The 24,992-nt window shown below is 41.4% G+C and overlaps 2 protein-coding genes and 1 long non-coding RNA gene across 11 annotated transcripts in view; 2 read left to right on the forward strand and 1 right to left on the reverse strand.

The window, feature by feature from the left end:
* LOC144681619 (uncharacterized) overlaps positions 1-24,992 on the forward strand; it is a 324,557-nt gene that overhangs the window by 267,124 nt on the left and 32,441 nt on the right. The window lies entirely within an intron of this gene.
* cenpp (centromere protein P) overlaps positions 1-24,992 on the reverse strand; it is a 308,552-nt gene that overhangs the window by 17,253 nt on the left and 266,307 nt on the right. The gene's annotated exons all lie outside the window — the stretch shown is intronic.
* ecm2 (extracellular matrix protein 2, female organ and adipocyte specific) overlaps positions 16,400-24,992 on the forward strand; it is a 33,803-nt gene continuing 25,210 nt past the window's right edge. The window contains exons 1-2 of one of the 4 annotated variants that reach the window (XM_078543325.1): positions 16,400-16,576; positions 17,156-17,208. The gene's annotated coding sequence lies outside the window, so the exon portion shown is untranslated. Of the gene's footprint in view, positions 16,577-17,051; positions 17,253-24,992 lie in introns of those variants that run through there. The other 3 variants (XM_078543328.1, XM_078543326.1, XM_078543327.1) reach the window with 3 other exon arrangements.

Here is a 24,992-nt window from a genome sequence, read left to right on the forward strand (position 1 = left end):
ACAATAACCAGAAAAATATTATGAAAATTATTATTTTCATCACACACTTGATAGCACTGTTGATGACCCCTTTCATCACTTTACAGATGATCAAAAGTAGACTGATGGGGCGGTAATTGGCTGGGTTGGATTTGCCCTGCTTTTTGTGTACCGGACATACTTTGGCAATTTTCCACATTGCCTGGTAGATGCCAACAGGCACGGAAAATTTCGCCCTTTGTCTCTAACCAGAGCTATATGTCCTTCAGTGCGCACACCCTAGACAGTCCAGAGAATTCCATTAATGGATATGAGGTGTTAACAATGAGATAGCCACTTAAAATTCTGATTATTTACAGTCTGAAGGGAAACAACAAAACTTACTAATTCATAATTTAACAGCCTTTTACTACTCTTTGAAATTCCCTCTAAACTTTTTTGCCCTTTCTCCTCTCTCTCAGCATGTAAAAGCTACCAGACCAAAGTTGCAATCAGGCCCCACATTCCCAATACGGCTGCCCAGGGTTTTTTCCAGTGATACAGACCTACTGTGATTACTGCTCAAACGGCTGGCGTGAGACTATGAGAAACTGCAGAATTGACAAATGCTTGCTAAAACCGGAATACAAGTTTTTGTAGTTCCTCTTTCTTTTATGAGCCCATCTTCAGTGTCATCAGTGGTTGGCATTTGTCTCACTGTCTCTTATTTGTCACAATAGAATTTGTTCTCACAACTTACCCTGTGGATTCCATAACCCATTTACTGACACAATCACAGCATGGTCTTAGATTTCTGTTTGCATTTGAAACAACATAAACTTTGTGGTTAAGGTCACAGCCTTTTTGGGAAGATGACTTCATGGCCAGTGAATCATGGGATTGACAGAGGCAGTGACACAAGTTTGAGAGTATTTGTAAAGACAAGGGATTTGGTTGACTCCAGATTATAGTATGAACAGTCTTTTCATTTCTAATAGATTAATTCACACAGGAATATGACACAGGTTCAGCTTTTTAAAAAATTTCCTACTTTGGAATATGCCATGAATGGAAATGGTTATCTTTCTAGAGACGTTAACTAGGCTGTAACTTCTCATCACTTGGGCCTTGACATGTTGGGCTTGGTGTATGGTCTGGCCACAACCTAACATAGTTGACATACAAATCATTTGCGATTTGAAAAATACACAGGATATTTGAGTAAAGACAAAGTTGCACTTAGATTATCTTCAAAATAAAAAACCAGGAAGAAAACTGTAACAACAGTTGGACGCATCTAATAATGCAGATGTATAAAATACAAAATACCACATCAAAACACACTAATGCACAAGCATACAAGGACAGATTTACTTTGTTGAAAATTAAGAGTTAGGTAGATTGAAAGAACAGACTACAATGCAAATAAATACAGAATACAACTAAAACAAGGAAACAGTAGATTCTAGTAATGTAGATGGTGCCTTATAAAAAAGCCTATTTATATTGGTATAATCCGACAGAAGGAAGAATTACATGTATACAAATCTTGACATATGCTGACCAGTCGTGACTGAATGCTTAACATAAATTCTTACAAAAAAGGAAAAGATGCTTGTTGCGAACTGTCTTTTCCAAGGGAAGAGGAATTGGAAGCTATGTATAAAGGGAAGGCTCAGAAGTCTACAGATTTGAACATTTTTAAACCTAACCCAATGACATGACACAGCTATTACAGACCTACCATTCTGAGAAGTCCTGGTTATAATGAATCAACATGTTGTGCCCAGCATATGATAATGCTGGGGGTGGGAGGGGTGATGGTGGTCAATTGGTCAATGAAATTTGTTGTATTAATCAAGAATACCATCTTCCATTACTTCAGTCATGCCTAAGTTTTTCCTGTCTTTGAGGGCGACTTTGGTGCATACTATGCAGCCTTGTATAAAGTTTAAATGAATATTCCCATTATCTTGCATGCAAGTAATGCATAGACCATCTTCTTTCCTTAATGACTTTGTCTAAGAAAATTTAATCCTTTGCGTTCTTCTGGAACATTTTGAAAATACTGAATCCTATTTGTTCTGCCAAAGTATAGCATTTTGCCTGAGCTGTGGAAACCAGAACCATCTATTTCAATGTTAGCTTGCCTCATTTATAAGCAGGCAGCATTAATGACACACATCTACATTTGCAAAATATTACAAAGAACATACAATACATGAACAGTTTAATTTTGAAGTTTATCACAAATTGTAAATAATATATTTTGTCATAAATATAATCAAGTTATATTTAAGAAGTAAGCATATATATGACCAAGATCATTATGATAAAATAAAACACAGATGATTTGGGGAGACCATAGTAAACTTAATTAGCTGCTGAGCTGAATACTGAACTCTCAGGCTCATTTCTAGCATTAAATGTGATCTTAAGCCAAATTGCAACAAAGATCTTTGCAATAAAACCTGCACTTATAAGCAATTTTTCAACTGTAAAATTGCATTCTTTACTTCATGGAAATTATTCACTAAATGGATAGCCTTGACTGCCATACTTACACAAATTAGTAATACTGGTGGACTTCTCTTTATTGAGAGATATATGTCTGAAATTCATCTGCAATTGGTTTTTCAACGTTACTCAGATATGAAGAAGAGAAAGCTTGTAGCAATTTTGTGGTTCGAATATAATGCATTTATAAATATTTCTCAGTAATTCAACTTCAGATTATCTGTTAGTAAACATGCACTGATTATGTCATAACTGTTGCTCCTTTAGTGTGACCAATTTACTTCTTCATTTAGCAATCACATTGAATCACAGACTTGTACAGCACTGATGGAGGCCAACAGATTCCAGCAGATGCTGGAAATTTGAAATAAAAAGAGAAAATGCCAGAAATACTTAACAGGCAGCATCTGTAGAGAGAAACAGAGTTAACGTTTCAGGTCAATGACCTTGGGTGGAACTTTATGGTTCTTCCCGTTGGCAGGATTTTCAAGCCCCGTCGATGTCAATGGACTTTTGAATGGCTCGCCACATTTTCCAGCCCTGCCCTGCTACAACGGGGCCGTAAAATTCCGCCCCTTTTATCAGAACTCAAGTGTGCCTGTTGGCACAAGGGATCCAAAAAATAAAACAGTCCCAGGAAACTAGCAAGTACACATCATATCAAATGATGGTTATGGAGAAGTAATTTCAAACTATACATTCTATGTACATATGAAAAGGATGATAAAACACAATCAAGTCCATCAATGCTCAGATGATACAATCTTCTTGGTCATTCTCCCATTTCTAGATGCTAACTCATGCTGAAGATCAAAAAGGAAACAAAATATCCTCCTCAGTTCGAAATCTATCCCATTTGGCATGGTGCCATGTACAAACATATGAATTAGGAGGAGTAGACCACTCGGCCCTTTGAACCTGCTCCACCATTCAAAAAGATCATGGCTGATCTGATTGTAACCTCAACTCCACATTCCTAGCTACCCCCGATAACCTTTCACCTCCTTGCTTATCAAGAATCTATCTACATCTTCCTTAAAAATATTCAAAGACTCTGCTTCCACTGCCTTTCGAGGAAGAGCGTTCCAAAGACTCACGATCCTCAGAGAGAAAAAAATTCTTCTCATCTCTGTCCTAAATGGACAACCCCTTATTTTTAAACAGTGGCCCCTTGTACTAGATTCTCCCACAACAGGAAACAACCTCTCCACATCGACCCTAGCAAGACCCCTCAGGATCTTATGTTTCAATCAAATCACCTCTTACTCTTCTAAACTTCAGCAGATACAAGCCTAGCCTGTCCAACCTTTCCTCATAGATCCCACCGAATTCAGGTATTAGTTTAGTAAACCTTTTCTGAACTGCTTCCAATTCATTTACATCCCTCCTAAAATAAGGAGGCCAATCCTGTACACAGTGCTCCAGAAGAGGTCTCACCAATGCCCTGAAGCATAAACTCCCTACTTTTGTATTCAATTCTTCTCGCAATAAATGAAAACATTCTATTAGAAACATTGAAAATAGGAGCAGGAGTAGGTCATTCAGCCCATCGAGCCTGCTCTGCCATTCAATATGATCATGGCTGATCCTCTATTTCAACGCTGTACTCCCGCGCTCTTCCCATACCCCTTGACACCTTTAGAGTTCAGAAATCTATTTCCTTCTTAAATCTATTCAGTGACTTGGCCTTCACAGCATTCTGTTGTAGAGAATTCCATAGGTTCACCACCCTCTGAGTGAATAAGTTTCTCTTCATCTCAGTCCTAAATGGTCTACCTCATATCCTGAGACTGTGACCCCTTGTTCTAGACCCCCCAGCCAGAGCAAACATCTTCCCTGCACCCAGTCTGTCCAGCCCTGTCAGAATTTTAAACATTTCAATGAGATGCCTTCTCATTCTTCTAAACTCCAGTGAATACAGGCCTAGTTGCCCAATCTCTCATCATATGGCAATCCTGCCATCCCAGGAATCAGTCTGGTGAACTCCCTCTATGGCACGGTAAGGAGACCAAAACACCACACATTACTTCAGGTGTGGTCTCACCAAGGCCCTGTACAACTGCAGTAAGACATCCTTGCTCTTGTACTCAAGTCCTCTCGCAATGAAGGCCAACATACCATTTGCCTTCTCAACTGCTTGCTACACCTGCATGCTTGCTTTCAGTCATTGGTGTACAAGGATACCCCAGGTCCCAATGTTTATCAACATTTACCAATCTATCACCATTTAAATAATACTCTGCCATTCTGTTTTTCCTACCGAAGTGAACAACTTCACACTTATCCACGTTATACTGCATCTGCCATGCATTTGCCCACTCACTCAACCTGTCTAAATTGCCTTAAAGCCTCTTAACACCCTCCTCATCACTCACATTCCCTCCAACTTTTGAGCCGTCAGCAAACTTGGAAATATTACATTTTGTTCCCTCATCCAAATCGTTAATATATATTGTGAATTAGCTTTCCTAATTACTTGCTGTACCTATATACTAACCTTTTGCGATTCATGCACTAGGGCACCTAGACCCCTCTGCTTCTCTCACCATTTAGATAATATGCTTCTTTTTTATTTTTCCTGTCAATACTGTAGTGTCACACAACAGAATGGAGGGTATCCACTAACATGAAGACAGGACTTCATCCCCACAAGGGCTGTGCAGTGGTCACTCCTACCAAAACTGTCATGGACAGATGCATCTGCGACAGGTAGATTGGTGAGGACAAGGTCAAGTAGGTTTTTGCCTCTTGTTGGTTACCTCACCACCTGCCGCAGACCCGGTCTAGCAGCCATGTCCTTTAGGACTCAGCAGGCTCAGTCAGTAGTGGTGCTACCAAGCCACTCTTGGTGATGGACATTGAAGTCCCCCACCCAGAATACATGCTGCGGCCTTGCACCCTAAGTCCTTCCTCCAAGTGATTTTCAATATTGAGGAGTATTGCTCCATCAAATGACGGGGTGACCACCAGGAGGTTTCCTTGCCCAAGTTTGACCTGATGCCATAAGACTTCATGGGGTCCAGAGATGATGTTGAGGACTCCCAGGACAACTCCCTTCCAACTGTATACCACTGTGCCACCACCTCTGGTGGGTCTGTCCTTTTGGTGGTGATGGTGGTGTCTGGGACATTTGTAGGTATGATTCCTTGATTATGGCTATGTCAGCCTGTTGCTTGACTAGTCTGTGAGACAGCTCTCCCAACTTCAACACAAGCTCCCAGATGTTAGTAAGGACTTTGCAGGATCGACAGAGCTGGGCGTGCCATTGTCTTTTCCGGTGCCTAGGGGATCGATGCCGGGTGATCTGTCTGGTTTCATTCCTTTTCAACTTTGTAGCGGTTTTTATACAACTGAGGGGCTTGCTAGGCCATTTCAGAGTGCATTTAATAGTCAGCCACATTGCTATGGATCTGGAGTCACATGAAAGCCAGACAGGTCTCCTTCCCTGAAGGGCATTAATGAACCAGACGAGTTTTTACGACAATTGACAACGGTTTTGTGGTCGCCATTAGACTAGCTTTTAATTCCAGATTTTTATTAATTGATGGTGGAATTTGAACCCGTGTCCTCAGAGCATTAGTCTGAGTCTTTGGATTACTTGTCCATTGACATTACCACTATCCAACTACCTCCCTCCTTTATGTGGCTCGGTGTCAAATTTTGGTTTATGACGCTATATAAATACAACATATTGTCGGGAATGTGCCTGAATTTTGATAATATCCTGCCAGTAGTTTTCCTTTTCCAGGTAATGTCACCAATGGAATAATCAGTCTAATTTACATTAGTTCCAGATTGAACTACATCCTGCAAATTCACAAGCAACATCTTTTTCATTCTCGTTTTCACTTCATCTTTTGAACCAACCCTTTATTTTGTAAGGGACATCTGAAATGGACCAATACCATTTTTGGTATTAATGATGGGATTTTAGATTTGGCATGCACCTGTAATTACATGAAATAAGGCTGCAAATTTTGTAAGTGAATTTGTGACGTGGCAATATTTACAAATTAAAAGTCTCTCAACTTCATCTTTCTTGATAAAAATATAGATATTCCAAAACATGGAGTTTGGAATTTTGAAAGGTTAAAACTTTGGACCTCAGTCCTCACAGAGGTGCAATGAGCTTTTTGTGGTTGGGACTAGTGAATGGCAGCAGAGATAATAATTTTCAAAGGAAATGAAAGTGTGAAACTCCTGTTCACTGGTGCAGTCATGGAGATGTGAATTATAAACTTGTACACAGACTGATGGATCAGCCATGTTGCTGAGATATTTGGGGAAATTCAGTCAAAGATGTTCTTTATGTTTCTCCCGTTTTTTTTTAAGGGTTTTATTTGTGTTTCTGAAATGACCTGAATAATTTTCCATGGCTTTAATAAGCTCAGAAATAACTAAAAATCTGCATAGCTAGACCACTGTCAAATAAATACTCCTTTAAATATTCACTTGAAAATGTTGGTTTGAAAGTAATAAAGAAGGCAAAATTTAGGAGTCCTGTTTCAGCCCTCCTAAAGTATCAATACAAAAAAATGTTTTAGCTTGTTAATTATGAATCAAGATTGCTGACAACATTTTTGTTTTGAGGACTTTCATCTACATGAATTAAGATTATCCAGGCTTTTTACACTTAATATTCACGATAGTGAAAAATGTAATTTTTTTATGGTCAAACCATTTGGATTGGATTTGAGCACAAGGCATTAATGTAATCCTCTGGCACCTAGTTCCCACACCAGAAATTTTTAAAAAAAGAGTCCGGCAACTCACAGGGAGATGGAATATGACCAATGAAAGTTATATAATTTTGTTCTGTCTACATGAAGCATGATAAGCCGAATACTACAACAGATGATCAGGTGGCTTATTTATTTTCAAATGATTGCTCAAATACGAAGGATTACTTATTGATCTAGCAGAAGTAGCAGATTTGACTGTGCGTCACTCAAGTATGTCAATTCTTTAAATGGTCACTAGATGGCGGAGTGTAAATAGTTTATGTACTACAAGGAGCATTACAAGTATATTGAAATCAGGAGATGTATTAATTTTCTTAATTCTGATAGAGAAACAAAAGAGATGTGTGCAGAACTTTTTAAAACATAGAGCTATGACAGGTGGATGGATTATTGTCTGTATTGTGGTAGATTTCACAAATGGAGATTAGTGAATATCTCAAATTAATTTCAGTCAATTTTATAAGTGGAAATATACATCCTCAACAGATTTTGTAGTCAGTGGTGAACTAACAGCGCTCGCCATCCATTACACTTACCCACACTCTTTGAATGGGCTTTCTGGCACAATGTGCGGTGATTAGACAGGGCCAAAACAGCATCACGTTTTCCACAAGGGATCTGGGACCCATGTGAAAAGGGCAAGCAATGGTGAGAGACGTAACAAATCAAGTTGAAGAATCCTCACAGTGACAGAATCTGGGCCATGGAGTATGAGGTAGAATATTTACTTCAATTTCAAATCATATACAGTAAATGAAATGCAGAGGGAAAGAAAAAAGGGATGGAGAGATAAAAGAGACAGAAGAAAATAAAGAACAATTTTAAAAAAATCTTTAACATTAATTAAAACCTGAAATAATGAGACTTCACATTTTTAAAGAAAATTTTTAGCTTCAGGAAGAATATCTGGCAGTAATTAGGGCACCATTAAAAATTCTCTTAAACTTGAATGCACAAGCCCCAATTTTTTCTGGCGTGTTTAGTGGGATGTTGGATAACATCCCAACGTCAAGCCCTTCATGTATTTGAATGCTGAGTCTGTTGGCGAAATGCCAGTTAGTGTAGCTTCTGGAGGGGCAGGGCAGTTGGACAACTCCCTGATTTCTGTGCTTAACTGCACATGTGCAGAAGTTGTAAGTTGCTGTCCGATTTTCTCCTTAATAACAGTGAATACTGTCAGCCTCTTCATTATTCTAACTTGCAAAATCAAAGCTATCCTATTTCTAATGCTTGTGATACATAATCAACTACATTTAAACAAATAATTCTAGTCATAGAGTCATTAGGGCACAGAAGGAGACCATTTGGATAATCAAATCCATACCAGTTCTCTGTAGAGTAATCCAGCCAGTCCCATATCCCTGTTCTATCCCCATTGCCCTGGACGTTTATTTCCTGCAAGTGCCCATCCAATATCCCTTTGAAATCGCTGAACTCCACTGTTTCCACCACCCTGTAAACTAGTGAGTTCCAAATCATTACCACTCGCTGCGTAAAAAGGTTCTGCCTCACATGCTTGCTGTATCTCTTGTCCAAAACCTTAAATCTGCCCCATAGTCTTTGTACCATCAACTAATGGGAACAGCTTTTCTTTGACTACCTTAACTGAACCTGTCATTATCTTGTACACCTCACCTCAATGTCTTTTGCTCCAAGGAGAACAAATCCAGCTTCTCCAGCCTAACCTTGGAGCTAAAATCCCTCAATCCAATATCTAAGTAATTTATATATATATATTATATAGCACTGACCCTCAAGGAACACCACTGTCTACCATCCTCCAGTCTGAAAATCAACCATTTATCATGATTGCTGTTTTCTGTCCTTAAACTAATTTTTTTATCCAAGCTGACACTGACCTTCCTATTCAATGAGCCTCAAGTTTGTTAACCAGCCCTTTACATGGTACTTTGTCAAATGCTTTCTTAAAATCCATATACATTACATCCATTACATTCCCTTCATCAACCTACTCTGTTACTTTATCAGAAAATTCAATTCAATTAGTCAAGCATGATCTGCCTTTTATGAAACTGTGCTGGCTCTCCTTATTTAACTCAAATCTTTTCCAAATGCCTGTTAAATTGTTCTGTGATTATTGTTTCTAAAACCTTACCCACCACTGATGTTAAACAGGCTGGCCTCAGTTACTAAGAATGTCCTTACGTCCTTTCTTGAATAAGTGTAAATTCCCACTTTCCAATCCTTGGGCATTTCCCTAATATTTAGGGAAGACTGGAAGATTATGGAAAGCCCTTCTTCCTATCTCCACCATCACTCCCTTCAGCAACCTGGGATGCAAGCCTTCTGGACCAGTTGACTTATCCACTCCTAAGCATAGCCAGCCTTTCCAGTACATCTTACTTATTAATTTTCACCCTATCCATTACCTCTACCATCGCTGCTTCTACGTATACTTTGTCAGCATTCTCTTCCTTAGTAAACACAAAGTACTTAAATATTATAGTCTTGAAGCTTATATCTTGAAGCTTATATCACCTTCTTCGTCCCTAATAGGACCCATCCTGCCTCTTACTGCCCACTTACTATTTACATAACATTAGAAGATTTTTAGGTTACCTTTTATGTTAACTGCCATTCTATTCCCATTTTTTCTTTGCCAGTCTTATTTTCCTCTTCATGTTCCCTCTCAACTTATTATATTTGGCCTGGATCTCACTTGAAGAATTCATCTGACATCCACTTTTTTTTGTTTAATCATATTCTCTATGGTAGCTGGTTAGCTCAGTTGGCTAGATGGCTAGTGTGTGGTTCAGAATAAAGTCAACAGCACAGGTTTGATTCCCGTCCTGGCTGAGGTAGACTTGAGACCTGCCTCCTTGCCCTGCTCCTGAGAGTGGAAGACAATGGCAAATCAGTGACAAAAAATGCCAAGGAAACGGCTCAGGATGAAGTATCAGCAGACAGTGAGCCAAGGACCTGCCTTCGGGCCGAGCACACATAAATGAATGAATATTCTCTATTTCCCTTGAGATCCAAGGAGGCTTTAAGTTCCTCTGCCTTACCCTCTCATTGGAATGTACCTAGCTTGTACCCGAAACATCTCTTCCTTAAAAAGCACCCATTATGCTTTTACAGGTTTTCCTGTCAAACTTTGGTTACATTTTACCCTGGCTAGAACCCCTCTTATCCCATTGAAGTGAATCCTCTTCCAGTTTACAAGTTCTACTTTAGGTTGTTATTCTTCTTCTCCATTACTAATCTACAACTTACGACAGCGCTAATCACTCTTATCCAAGTGTTCCCCCACAGACACTTCGTCCACTTGGCCCACCTCACTTCCCAGCTCAAGGTTCAACAATACATATTTCCTAGCTGGACTGAGAACATACTGGTTAAGGAAGTTCTTCTGAAAACATTTCAGAAATATCAGGTTCTTCCACAGCTCTATGATTTTCCTCCAGATTTGCTCCTCTAACTTTCTCTTACTATTTGAAGGCCTACAGAATACCCCCAGTAGTGTGATCATCCCCATTGTGCTTCTCAACTCTAACCAAATGGATTCTGCTTTTTCTCCCTCAAGGACAGCTTCTCTTTCCTAGACTACAATGTCTTTCCTCATCGGTATTGCCACCCCATTTTCCCTTTCTTCCTTTTGTGTTGTGTATCTTAAACATTCAGTCCTCAACATTTTAAAGTCACATTTCCATTATTACCACTACATCCCACATGACTATTTCAGCTTGTAGCTCACCAATCTTATTCACTACGCTTTTTGGGTTTACATACATGCATCCTACATTGGTCCTTGTATTCCTTGTAGTCCTTCTTAGTCTGCTCCTATCTAATATGGTAGTACTTCCTTCTCCAGTACTATTCAACTTTATGCACTACATTTCTTTCTACTTCTATATGCTGGTGCCCAACCCCTACCAATTTAGTTCAACCCCCCCACCAACCACACTAGTGAACTGTCCCAATATAGGCCCAGTCGTACTAAGGTGCGACTCATCCCTTTTAACCAATTTATTGGAGCTTTTTGAAGGAGTAACATGCATTGTGGATAAAGGGGAGCCTGTAGACGTACTGTACTTGGGTTTCCAGAAGGCATTTGATAAGGTGCCACATCAAAGATTATTACGGAAAATAAAAGCGCATGGTGTAGGGGGTAACATATTAGCATGGATAGAAGATTGGCTGGCTGGCAGAAAAAGAGAGTATGCATAAATGAGTCTTTTTCTAATCGGCAGGATGTGACTAGTGGCGTCCCACAGGGGTTTGTAATGGGGCCTCAACTTTTACGCTTTTCATCAATGACTTAGATGAGGGGAGTGAAGACATGGTAACTAAATTTGCAGATGACACAAAGATAGGTAGGAAAGTGTGTTGTGAAGAGGACATGAGGAGGTTGCAGATGGATATAGATAGCTTGAGTGAGTGGGAAGAGATCTGGCAAATGGAGTTTAATGTGGGAAAATGTGAAGATGTTCACTTTGGCAGGAAGAGCAAAAAAGTAGAATATTATTTAAATGGAGAACGGCTGCATAATTCTGAGGGATCTAGGTGTTCTAGTACATGAGTCACAAAAAGTTAGTATGCAGGTACAGCAAGTAATTAAGAAGGCTAATGGAATGCTACCCTTTATTATGAGAGTGATTGAACATAATAGTAAGGATGTTATGCTTCAGTTACACAGGGCATTGATGAGACCGCACCTCGAGTACTGTGTGCAGTTTTGGTCTCCTTATTTAAGGAAGGATGTAAATGCATTGGAGGCGGTTCAAAGGAGGTTTACTAGATTGATACCTGGAATGAGTGAGTTGTCTTACGAGGAAAGGTTGGACAGACTGGGCTTGTTTCCACTGGAGTTTAGACGAGTGAGGGATGATTTGATTGAAGTACACAATATCCTGAACAGTCTTGACAAGGCGGACGTCAAAAGGATGTTTCCTCTTGTGGGTGAATCCAGAACTAGGGGGCACTGTTTTAAAATCAGGTGTCACTCTTTTAGGACAGAGATGAGGAGAATTTTTTTCTCTCAAAGGGTTGTGCAACTTTGGAATTCTCTGTCTCAGAAGGTGGTGGAGGTGGGGTCATTGAATATTTTTAAGGTAGATGTAGATAGATTCTTGTTAGGCAAGGGAATCAAAGGTTATCGGTGTTAGCTGGGAATGTGGAAATCGAAACACAAGATCAGCCATGATCTTATGGAATGGCGGAGCAGGCTCTAGGGGCCAAATTGTCTACTCTTGTTCCTATTTCTTATGTTGTTATGCTCTTATGAATAGCTGTCTCTTGCCCCAGAACTAGTCCCAAAGGCTGAAGAATCTGCTGCCACCCCCCACCAAAACCCCCTCCCCCCAACTCCTTCACCATGCTTAAAGCCATGCACTGATTCTCTCTATCTATACCCATGGCACGTGGCATTGGGAGTAATTACCTTTGATGTTCTACTTTTTAACTTCCTCCCTAGCTCTTGAAAGTCTGACTATAGGGCCTCAATCCTTGCCCTCTCTATGTTGTTGGTCCATACTTGTACCACAACTTTTGGTTTACTCCCTTCTCCTGCACCCTCTCTGCAATGACCTCTACCCTGGCACCAGGAAGGCAACGCACCATGTGAGATTCATGATGACGGTTACAGAAACACCTGTCTGTCCCCCTAACTATGGTATCTCCTATAAAGACTGCATTTCTACAATTTGCTTTTTCCCCTGGGCAATCCTTTGCCCATTGGTGCCGTGGTCTGGACTGCACTCCTTCAAAGTCTCTACACATCTAGCTATCTCTAATGCTGAGTATCAGTCTGAGAGTGCAATACCCCAAAGACTCCTGCACTTGCAACTCTTCCAGATGGCCACACATTGACTATCTTGAACTGTCTCTGCCTGTGGGGTAGCCACCTCCTGGGACGTACATTCCAGGAAACTCTCAGTCTCCATATTGCTTCACAAAGCCTCTCAAATTTGGAAAACCAGCTGCTTGAGCTCAAGCAGCTGGAGACATTTTCTACACACATGGTCTCCCAAGGCACAAGTGTCATAGCAAAAAAAAAAAGTTTAACAAAAAAAACAGATGAAATTTCTCTGTTGCTACTCATCTTGTGATATCAAATTTATGGAACAGGAATCTACTTTTTTCAATTATTTCTCTATACAAGTGTTCCATATAGGATACTAGATAGGTAGCAGTGGATTACAAAGCAGAAATTATATTGAGACAATTCAGTTGTTGTCATAAATCACAAGCGGAAATATTAACCAGTTTGTTCATTTGTCATCCACTCCTGAAAGAAAAACACCTTCAAACCTTTAATCCACCTTGCAAATCAGAATCCCATCTCCAACCTCCCTTTCCTTGTTGTCTACTAGACACAACCCACCTCTTTCATAACTTCACATCTGAATCCTTCAAGTCTGGTTTTCTCTTACAGCATCAAAATGGCACTAACCAAAATCACTAACGACCTTATCTGTGGCCACAATGCTTGTTGCCTCCTCATCATCTCCACAGTGTTTAATATGATAGGTACTGAGGAGACAGGTTTGACATGACCAATCTCTTTGATCAAGCTTTTGGTCATCCATCCCAATGTCTCCTTTCCAGACTCAGCACTTGTATTCCCTCCATCTCACTGTGACGAGCAACGGGAACCAATGTTCTCACTAAGCTGCACATGTGCACGGCTGCTGTAAAAAATGTTTTAAAGGGACCACATACTGAAAAAACTGGCAGCGCACAACAACTGAACTTTGAACGTAACATTGTTTGGGATGTTTTTTGCCTTAAAGGTGCTATGTAAATATAAGTTATTGCTGTTTGAAATATTTTTGAGTGGAATCTTTAACCCTAGGATTGTGAAATCACACCGCCCAAACTAAAAGTCGAGGTTTTCCACCCACGGTGGTTGACAGGGCCCTCAACCGTGTCCGGCCCATCTCCCACGCATCCACCCTCACACCTTCCTCTCCCTCCCAGAACCATGATAGGGTCCCCCTTGTCCTCACTTATCACCCACCAGCATTCAAAGGATCATCCTCCGCCATTTCCGCCAACTCCAGCATGATGCCACCACCAAACACATCTTCCCTTCACCCCCCCCCGGCGGCATTCCGCAGGGATCGTTCCCTCCGGGACACCCTGGTCCACTCCTCCATCACTCCCTACGCCTCAACCCCCTCCCATGGTACCTTCCCATGCAACCGCAGAAGGTGCAACACCTGCCCCTTTACTTCCCCTCTCCTCACCGTCCAAGGGCCCAAACAATCCTTTCAAAGTGAAGCAGCATTTCACTTGCACCTCCCTCAATTTAGTCTACTGCATTCGTTGCTCCCAATGCGGTTTCCTCTACATTGGAGAGACCAAACGCAGACTGGGTGACCGCTTTGCGGAACACCTTCATTCTGTCCGCAAGCATTACCCAGACCTCCCTGTCGCTTGCCATTTCAACACTCCACCCTGCTCTCATGCCCACATGTCCGTCCTTGGCTTGCTGCATTGTTCCAGTGAAGCTCAATGCAAACTGGAGGAACAGCACCTCATCTTCCGACTAGGCACTTTACAGCCTTCTGGACTGAATATTGAGTTCAACAATTTTAGATCATGAACTCTTTCCTCCATCCCCAACCCCTTTCCGATCCCCCTTTTTCCCAATAATTTATATAGATTTTTCTTTTCCCACCTATTTCCATTATTTTTAAATGTATTTCCATCCATTGCTTTATCTCTACCTTTTAGCCTATTTTGATCCCTTCCCCCCACCCCACCCCCACTAGGGCTATCTGTACCTTGCTCGTCCTGCTTTCTACCCTTAATGTCACCTATTAGCACATTCCTTAGATAGTATCACCTTCAACACCTCTTTGTCCTTTTGTCTATGACATCTTTTGGCTATCTCCACCTATCACTGGCCCTCTATCCAGCTCTACCTGTCCCACCCACCCTTAAACCAACTTATATTTCACCTCTTATCTATTTTTCCTTAGTTCTGTTGAAGAGTCATACGGACTCGAAACGTTAACTGTGTTCCTCTCCACAGATGCTGCCAGACCTGCTGAGTTTTCCCAGGTATTTTTATTTTTGTTTTGGATTTCCAGCATCTGCAGTTTTTTGCTTTTATCTTAAAAGTTTAAAACTTCCTACACATTGCAAGAGTAGTATTTCCTTCAAAAAGGACAAAATTGGTCTTGGGTGATAATGCAAAAGGAGCAAAAGCAACTTGTGGAAAGAAAAACTGAGTTTAAAGAAAGGTTAATTTGCTACTTGTTTATTTTGTGTGACTGCCCAAAACTAATTTTAACACCAACTTTCTGACTTTTTAATCCTTTAAACTCGAACTTAAATGAAACTCCATTATTTTCCCAGTGATGGTTTCTTATTAAAGATCCTCCTTTTTTCTGCGAGAACAATATGGCTGTGCCATGTATTTTGCTATGTCCATCATCAGTGTTACTCTCAGGTATTTCAGCAGAAAACATTGTTTAAGAAGGCATGTCAATGACTCTTCTTTTTATATCCAAGATGGAACAACTTCTTTTTGTTTTAACCTAACAGCCCAACAAAAAACAGAAATTGCCCAACTGAGACACGTTATTTTCGCTGATTCCTATGACTCAAATGTGCCCTTTCAGTCGGGAATCAACCATCCAAATGGGCGGGTTACAAAGGCTCTTCTGACTCCAAATTAGGCCAGTTTTTTTTTTAATTGTCAAGTTGGAGCATAGCAGATCTCAGAAGTGAACTCTGCCAATTTCAGGTAATTTGATTATATACTGTACTTGAAAGGAAAAATTGGCAGGGCTAAGGAGAAAGAGCAGGGAAATGGAACTGATTAACAAGCTTTTTCAAAGAGGTAACACGGCCATGATGGAGAAAATGGCCTCCTTCTGTGCCATACGATTTTACAAAGTATGGTGACAAAATACCTCGAGCTGCCTATAAATTTGTTTATACAGTTAAGAAATTCAAACTTTGGTTGCTGTCTCTGGAAGGCTTTAGCTTACATTCTAATTATATTTGCACAAAAGTGCTTCCGCTACTAACTCACTAGACAACTTTTAATTAGAGATAAGTATTTCATACAGCATACCACACTAACAAGTAACATTCAATGTGTTTAATAGCTCTGTCCAAGATGTTCAATGCCTAATAATTACGCAATAACTGCATTCTTGTATTTCTCCACAAGTTTATCGAGGAATGATCCCGACATTTCTTTCTCTTAAAAGTAACATTAAAGTTGCTTAGGCAAGCCTCGCTTTAAAAAAAATGCAGCCCATCTGCTTTTAATATTTGTTACTGCTGAAACTCTTCAGATGCTTGTTTGTGCCTGGCTATGATAAGACTAAAGTTAACAAAGTGTACAAGAAGTGCTTGGCCTCAAGGATTAAAACGTTGTGGTAATGTATTGTGGTTCTTTTGTGTTTAAAATGCTTCATTTCCGTTAGCTGCCTTTGGTTCAGTATTCCCAAACTACTTGATAGGATCAGGTTTCAGGAAATGAATATGTGCAGCAATGTCTCCTTTCTGTTGTTTTTACACCAGGGTCCAACATGCAGAAAGAAACTTAAAACTAAATGCAATTAAGATTCCACTATAAAAGTTGTGCCCTTTGATTTTCTGAAAGTTTCGCATTGTTCCATTTCATCATTTTTTTCTACTGGAACAGGATTAACTTGAAAAGGGTGACTCAAAAAAAACTTGGGTTTATATACATTTTCTAAAAGGCTTTGCCAAGCCACTATAAAATCATATCAGCTGGTAATTAAATAAGCTTCTGCAGTATATTGCAACACAATTGCTTGCTTTGTCAGAGTAAAAGAATGTAGCTAATGCAATAGCCATTACATTTTCAGAAATTTCCCAGCTGAGCCTTGCTGTCCCAAGGACCGAAACTTTCCATCCTCCAAGCAAGCTTTTTGTTTCTTCAGTAATCCTGTCTTTGATTCTTTATTACATCCAACTCTCTTTTACCCCAGGGATCCCGGCTGTTGCATACTCAGGGAATAAGCCAGTTTAAAATACATCTTGAGTAAGTATACAAAGTGTGCGTGTGTCTGGTGGGAGGGGGAGCTGGTAAGTTCACTCCTCTTGTTTTTTTATTAATTCTTTTTGCAGTGGCTGTTTAAACATCAATGTTGAAGTCAAGAGTAGTAAAATAAAAGCAAGGAAGTCATTCAGTTACTAATGGGAACACTGACTTGAATAGGAGGCAATGGTGTGGTGGTATTGTTGCTGGACTAGTAATCCAGACACCTAGGATAAAGTTCTGGGGACTGGGATTTGAATCCCACCATGGCAGATGGTGGAATGTGAATTCAATAAAAGTCTGGAATTAAAAGTCTCATGATGACCAATGAAACCATTGTTGGTTTTTGTAAAAACCCATCTGGTTCACTAATGACCTTGAGGGAAGGAAATCTGCCATCCTTACCTGGTCTGGCCTACATGTGAGTCCAGACCCACAGCAATGTGGTTGGCTCTTAAATGCCCTCTGGACAAGGGCAATTAGGGATGGACAATAAATGCTGGCCTAGCCAGTGATGCCCACATCCCATGAATGAATAAAAAAAGGGGACAGCTCAAGTGAATTATATGGCTAGAGAATCTTTCTCCTGGTTAAAAAGGCTATTTCTTGGCTTGACTGTTAGTTGTGGTGGAGAATGTTGAAGACCAGGAATGGTAACAGTGAATTACAGGCCGAGGTGGTAGATTACTGCAGGCACGCCACTTAGGAGTTCCATAGACAATTCCTTCAAATACATTTTGTCAATGTCTGCATGCACTTGGACCAATTGTCATGGGATCATAGCCTAATTTGACATAGTATTGTATTCTTCATGTATCTTTTTTAAGGAAGCACAATCTAGGGGAGTACTTGTGTAAAGAAACTATTTTTACACAAGGATACTTTCACCTGTTCAATAATAAATATATTTAATATATAAACATATAGATCAACTATAATTTTGCTACAGATACCTTCAAGCTTTCTGTTTTTTTACAAATTTCTTCATGAGGAGCAGGCATCACTGGCAAGGCCAGCATTTATTACCCATCCTTAATTGCCCTTTAGAAAGTGACGGTAAACCACCATCTTGAACTGCTGCAGTCTGCATTAGGGCCAGAGTGGGTAAGGATTGGGTGGCCACTGCTGGAGGCCACTAATACTGGAAACCATTGTAATGCATAGGAATAGTGTCATCACGTACAGAAATTATGTCATCATGTAGGGAGATCCATTGTGGTTCGAGATGGAAAAGGTTAATTGCAGGTAAGTGAGGTGGGGAGAGGGGGTAGGTGAGGTGGCTGTGGGGGGCAGTGGAACTATGGAAACTAACCTGTTTTCTGTCTCAGTTGGTTTGAGGCTTCTGCAGATGGGGAAAGGAATGTGCACAGGCCCCTGACAGTACTTCAGTAAAGTACTAAGGTACAAAATACTGGATATAAAGCCATCTGAACCTGCACAATGGCCAGTCCGGTATAAAAACGGATAAATGGCCACCAGAGGTAAGGGTGGCACAGTTTCTTCCCTAAAAGATATTAATGGATCAGATGGGTTTTATGACAATCTGGTAGTTTCATGGTCACCACTACTGATTCTAGCTTTTTATTCCAGATTTATTTAATTGATTTAAATTTCCCAGCTGCTGCGGTGGAATTTGAACTCATGTCTTCCGGACATTAGACCAGGCTAAATAGAGGTTTCTTCCTTGCTGGGTCACGCAATTACATCAGATAGGAGGCCAGTCAGGAAGTCATTCCCCTGCAAAAAGCAAGGAATGTGATTCTGGCCTGCAGAGAAGGATTTAATCCCAAGATACCACACAACAGAACAGAACATTTGCATCCCTAATTTGTAGTGAGGTTTGTCCAAGATCAGCTCTGAAGAGTCATACAGACTTGAAAGGTTAACTCAGTTTCTTGCTCCACAGATGCTGTTTGACCTGCTGAGTTTTTCCAGAATTTTATGTTTTTATTTCAGATTTCCAGAATCCACAGTATTTTGCTTTTATTATATTATTGTCCAAGATTAACTAGCTCCAGAACAGCCCTTGGTTGATCTGAACTTGCATTCTATCCCGATTTACAATGATCCACTGCTTATTAACAAACATAAACATTTCCCAAACACTTTTTCATGAAGATAATGCTCTTCAAAACATATCAGCAGTATTTAATGGAGTTGATGGGATCGAGCCTGCTGGCTTGCAAGCTGGTGAGAGCACCAGGTCACCTCTTTTAGGGAAGGCCCACTGTATCAAGTGCTACTCAGGCACTTAACTGGACAGCAGCAGGCATTCCCTGGAATGAAGGATCTGGGGCAGAAGTCCCATCTGCTGAGACCTATCAGCCAATCAGAGGCCGACAGCTCTATTGCACGGCAGTGCTACCAGGCAGGCAGTGGCTGTTGCCGGTATGCCACCTGCTTGAGGCCAAGGGCAGAATCTTCGGCTGGGCGAAGATGGGGGGCCCGCATTTTTCATGGAACCTCATCCACGGGCGGGATGAGGTTTCATGAAGGTTTTTAAAGGTCTGAAAACATTTTTTCAAAAATTCATAGACCTGTCCCAGCTCATGTGACAGTTTTATATGAGGGGACATGTCCTAAAATTTTTTTTCCCCCTTTATTAAAATTTTTTAAACTTAAACTAATCTCCCTCAGGCAGCTCTGTGCCTTGGGGAGATTTCTGCGCTCTTTCGCGTGTAGGCCCCGACTCAGGCAGCCGCCCCCCCACCCCCACCACTGCCCACACAGGAAGCGCTCAGCGCTTCCAGTTGCGCGCCACGCTGGGCGGGCCTTAATTGACCCGCCCATGTAAAATGGCAGCGCCCGGCCGATTGCGATCGGCTGTGCGTAAGCCAACGCCCACTCTCGCACAACCCTCACCCCCGACGGGGAGAAAATTCTCCCCCTAGCATTGTTGCTGGAACCCACACCACTGGGAGTGCGGGGCTGGTCATTGCTGGGGATTTGTGGCATTGGCTGGGGAGGGAGGGGGAGGTCGCTGGAGAGGGAGGGAGGGGGAGGTCGCTGGAGAGGGAGGGAGGGGGAGGTCGCTAGGGAGGGGAGTTCACAGGGCGGTCACTGGGGTGGGAGGCGGGTCACTGGGTAGGGATGAGGATCGCTGGGGAGGGATGAGGGGTCACTGGGGAGGGGGATGGGTGGGTCGCTGGGAGGGGGTGGTCACCGGGGTGGTTGGGGTTGCTTGGGAGAGGCACTGTCACTGAGGAGGGGGGGGGACAGCTGGGGAGAGAGGGGGTCTGCTGGTGAGAGGGGTGATCCACTGGGGAGAGGGGGTTTTCCCTGGGGAGAGGGGGTCATGTGGGAAGGGGGTGCTCGTGGGGGACTGGGGGAATCATGGAGGAGGGGTGGGGGGGTGGCACAAGGGCAGAGTGGCGGCTCTCATTGGCACTCTCTCGACTTCTCAATGCCAGGTCCCTCGTCTTTGAATGAAGGAGCCCCTGGGTGCCTGCATACAACTCTGCATGGGTTTACTTCTCATACTCCCGGCATGGCGAGCCCTCCCCATCATCCACTTGGTTAATATCAGTGCCGACGGGATGAGGGCCTTAAGTGGGGTGGACTTCATCAGGTTGGAGGCGGGAAGGCAGCAGGGTCCCCGCACCCATCACCTTCATGTCTGATTAAATGCATTGGGGGAAAACATTAAATTCTGCCGAATGTTTCATTGTTTTTTTTGTCTTGATGTGTACTTACAATTCAAATTTAGCATCACAGAGAAGTGCATACTGCATTAATGTTGATGTGTAAAGAAGACTTAGCCAATCAATCTCATTACAATTACACTATAGCACTGGAAGTGAATCCCTAAGAGTTCAAGTGGTCACACCCAAAATGTAGTCCTCAGTGTAAATGGCCTATCACTCAAAAGTCTTTTGAGTGATAGGCCATTGGCTTTAGGTCAAAAGTGCGGAGTGATGTTATTTGCCATTGTACTTGCAAAGGTTTTATTAACTAGTCAAAGAACCAATTCACAATTTTGAATAATAATAAATCTAAGATTGCTTTAGTGACTTTTTTTGCTGTACCTCAGGAGTACAGGGAATGTGATGAATTTGAAAATAATTTAAACTAATATTAATAACAGAAAATAAACTTTGGCTTGGAAAAGCCAGAGTAAATTGGCTTTCTGAATTTGAAGTGAACTCAGGAACAACTTGCTCCTGATGCACCTTATGGAATATTACCTCTAGTCAGTCAAGTGTCCCTTGCTTTTGCACAAATACATTATTTGCAAACATTAATTAGTCATTTATTTTAACTTAATAAAATACATCCACTTGGTTATACCTTAGATTGCTTCTAAATCACAACTATGAAAGTTTCGATAAAAATCAGTTACATTCATGGTGATCAAAGTATTTTTCAACAATTCTTTGGAGCACAACTTAATCCACACAAGGAAAGTAGATTTTTTTTTTAAACACGTGGTGGAATCATCCCAGATTTGCACTAAGTGTGGTAGCGGGCGGGAAATATGATGTTTTACCCATCGGCCGCAATGGCAGCTTCTCACGTCGTATCATCCCAATCCCGCCGCATTAATTATGCATTCCTGGGGAAATTGCCATTTCAATGGCAGGCGGGCTCCGATTCGCCCGCCACACCGTCATCTTGCTGCTTCATCACGTTGGGTGCCACATTTAAAGTATAACCACGCACACACCTCTGTCTAACCCAGGACTGCTGCAAAGATAACTTGGCTTTGAAAAGCAAAAAGAATCCAGCCCCCAGGTTTAGTGATGCATCCCTTTTGGATGCCTCTACTCCTGCTCTGGCCTCACGGGGGGTAGGAACATTACCGCTCCAGTTTGGTAGGCGATGGTAGTGGTTATCAGTGCCAATGCTGCACAGAAGAGGCTGGCCATGCAATGCAGAGAGGATAAATGATCTCATCTGTGCTGCCAGGTTAAGGCAATTATGTAATCACTCTAAACTCTCACAGTCAAGACCATCACACATTCATCGGCATCTCACTCACTGTCAGCTCAAGGGACATCACCACCCATTCTCTCAAACATACCCACACATGTCCATCTGGCCTCATCTCCTCTGGAGACTGCCTCCTCAGCCCTCACCATCTTGAGGCTCCTTGCACAGATCAACATGTGCCCTCACACACACACCCTAGGATACCCTTCTTTCACCGTACAGCCCTCACCCTGCAGCCTCCTCCCTTGCCTGAAGCCACTTCTCCCCCTTCCCCAAGCAAAACCTTGCCCTGCAGCTGTTGAAAAGTCACCCACACCTTATGACTAGTCTGGTAGGTAGATCTGCCCGTGAGCCCACCTAAAAGTGATGTGATGCTGCCTGCGAAGCCTGGCGCTGATGACTGCGAGTGCCGCCCGAAGCAAGATAGGGAAACAAACCTTGAAGTCCCATGCAAAGTGCGGCCTGCCAAGTGCACACCTTTTATATGCTGTTGTGAAACTCATCGGCGTGATTGCTTGGACGATTCAGCGTGGGGGGATGATTCTGGTGGGATGGCTTTATAATGATATACAGATGGATAACAATGAGGTTCCTGACATCCAATGGTGGGAAACATGGCCCGCCATTGACGGGCTGAGTGGACAATCGCAAACTGGTTTCATGACGTTGTGAAACCAATATTTGGTCTTCTCACCATATTGTCTGCTCACACCACTGATCACGCCCGATGCCAGTGGGCACGGATCATTCCGCCCATGGTTTCTAAAACAGTGCTGCTTTGATCCTCTCTAAAATGCTAATGATGAACATTCAACCCGGGGTTAAAGGCAGTGTTATTCCAGATCGTATAAAAATCAAGTCACCCAAGCATCTCTTAACGGCCCCCTTCTTCCATTCTTTATAATTAAGGTGATGTACTGGAAACAGATGTTCTGCACTGAATTCTTACATTATATAACTATTTCACCAAGATGTAATGAACACCATTTTCCAAAGTTTTTAATTTCAGTCTTTGCCATCTATACGTGAGTTGGTTTGATGTTTTTCTTTAATTCTTTCAGTCTTATAGCTGCAAATTTAGACAATCATTCTGGTTCTAGCCAGTTCAGCATACAATTAATGTTAATAACCTTTTTCTTTTCCTCAATTTGCCACATGGACCCAGCCTTAGTCATTACAGCAATAACTAGTAAAAGTGTTTACCAAGCTTCTTAATAGGGTCTTGGGATCAATAACAGTTGCTTCCTTCGACTTGAGTGTTTGCTTTTAAAATTACGACTTGTTGTGTTGGACATTTTGATTTACTTCCTTGCCTTTTGTCATGCACATGGTTCATTTTTACAGTTGGTTCCACTGCCTGCATTTGTTCTCATCCGCATTTGCCACCAATTGATCATTTTTCCATGTGTTGGCACTTGTTCACTCTTTTTTAACTGACTATATGATAACTACAATACTCTCTGTCCTGCATAGACAATTATAATTTTGTTTTGGCTCTTAATTCCCCTCTGCATGACTTGATTGTAGTTGGTCATGGCTTGGAAAATGCAGGAGATGCTTATGACAAAAGTATTTCCCCGGGATTTTAACATTGCTAAATTTGGAATGGATAAAGTCATTCTTTTATGACTTTTTGAAAGTTAGTTCATATTCCTTCTGGTTGCTTATAAATCTAAAGAGCAAAATCATATTTTTTTGTGCCCCAAAGCTGTAAAAGAAAACTTTAGGTGGAGGAGTTCATTTATAAAACGGAATCATAAGATCATAAGACGCAGGAGCAAAAATAGGCCATTTGGCCCATCAAGTCTGTTCCACCATTCAATGAGATCATGGCTGATCTGATAATCCTCAACTCCACTTTCCTGCCTTTTCCCCATAACCCTTGATTAAAAGAATCAGGAGTTCATTTAAAGCTCCACATTACCACATAACTAAACTACTTTTTAGGAAAGTACAAATTTCAAAACACCATATTATACTCATAATTTCATCTTTTGTGAAAAAAAAATCCAGCTTTCTTTTGAATTGGATCGCATTATCCATCTCCATCGTCTCCGCAATCAGTGCTTTACACATTCAACACCATCTGTGTGAAGCATTTATATGTAAACTGTCCACCTTTCCTCTTATAAGCTTGAGTCCATGCCCTCTGGTTAGAGTTTGTAATTATTTGAATTAAGTTTAATCGTACCCTTAGAATGTTCAAAACGTCAGAATGGTCTCCCACAGTCACTTTTTCTCTTGTGTAAACATTCCCAGTTTTAGTCTTTTTGCTCATAGCTCAAATGCCTAATGTCCAATAGCAGATCAGTTGACTTCCTCGGTGTGTATCTTTTCCAATGCTCCACTTTGTGCTGTGACTAGAGCTATACTCAAATATTGAGGTAGAGCTGAATCAGTGCTCCATACAAGTTGTCAATACATTAAATTTATGTTCTTTTTCTCCGGCTATACATCTTAAAATTTTGTTTGCCTTCTTTACTACTTTGCACACTGCACTGATGATTTTGATATCCATGGCAACAGATTCCTCTTCTGTGCTATATCCTATTAACATTCATTTCATTTCATTCCACACTTATTTCCTTTTCCCATTCATTGCACTTGTCCATCAAACATTACAAATTTGATCATATATTTCTAGGCACTTTTGCAACTTTTTATCTGCCCATCAGTAATTTTTTCTTATACAGTGCGGAGCTTTACACCTTCTCCCACCAGCGGGATTTTCCGATCCTGCCGAAGTCAATGGACCTTTGAACGGCTCACTGCATTTCATGATCCTGGATCTGCCGCGACGGGGCCATAAAATTGCGCCCCATGAAACATTTTCTCTGATCTCTAATTTGAATTGCGGC

This window comes from Cetorhinus maximus, chromosome 6 (assembly GCF_964194155.1).
Source record: "Cetorhinus maximus chromosome 6, sCetMax3.hap1.1, whole genome shotgun sequence".
Classification (NCBI taxonomy): domain Eukaryota; kingdom Metazoa; phylum Chordata; class Chondrichthyes; order Lamniformes; family Cetorhinidae; genus Cetorhinus; species Cetorhinus maximus.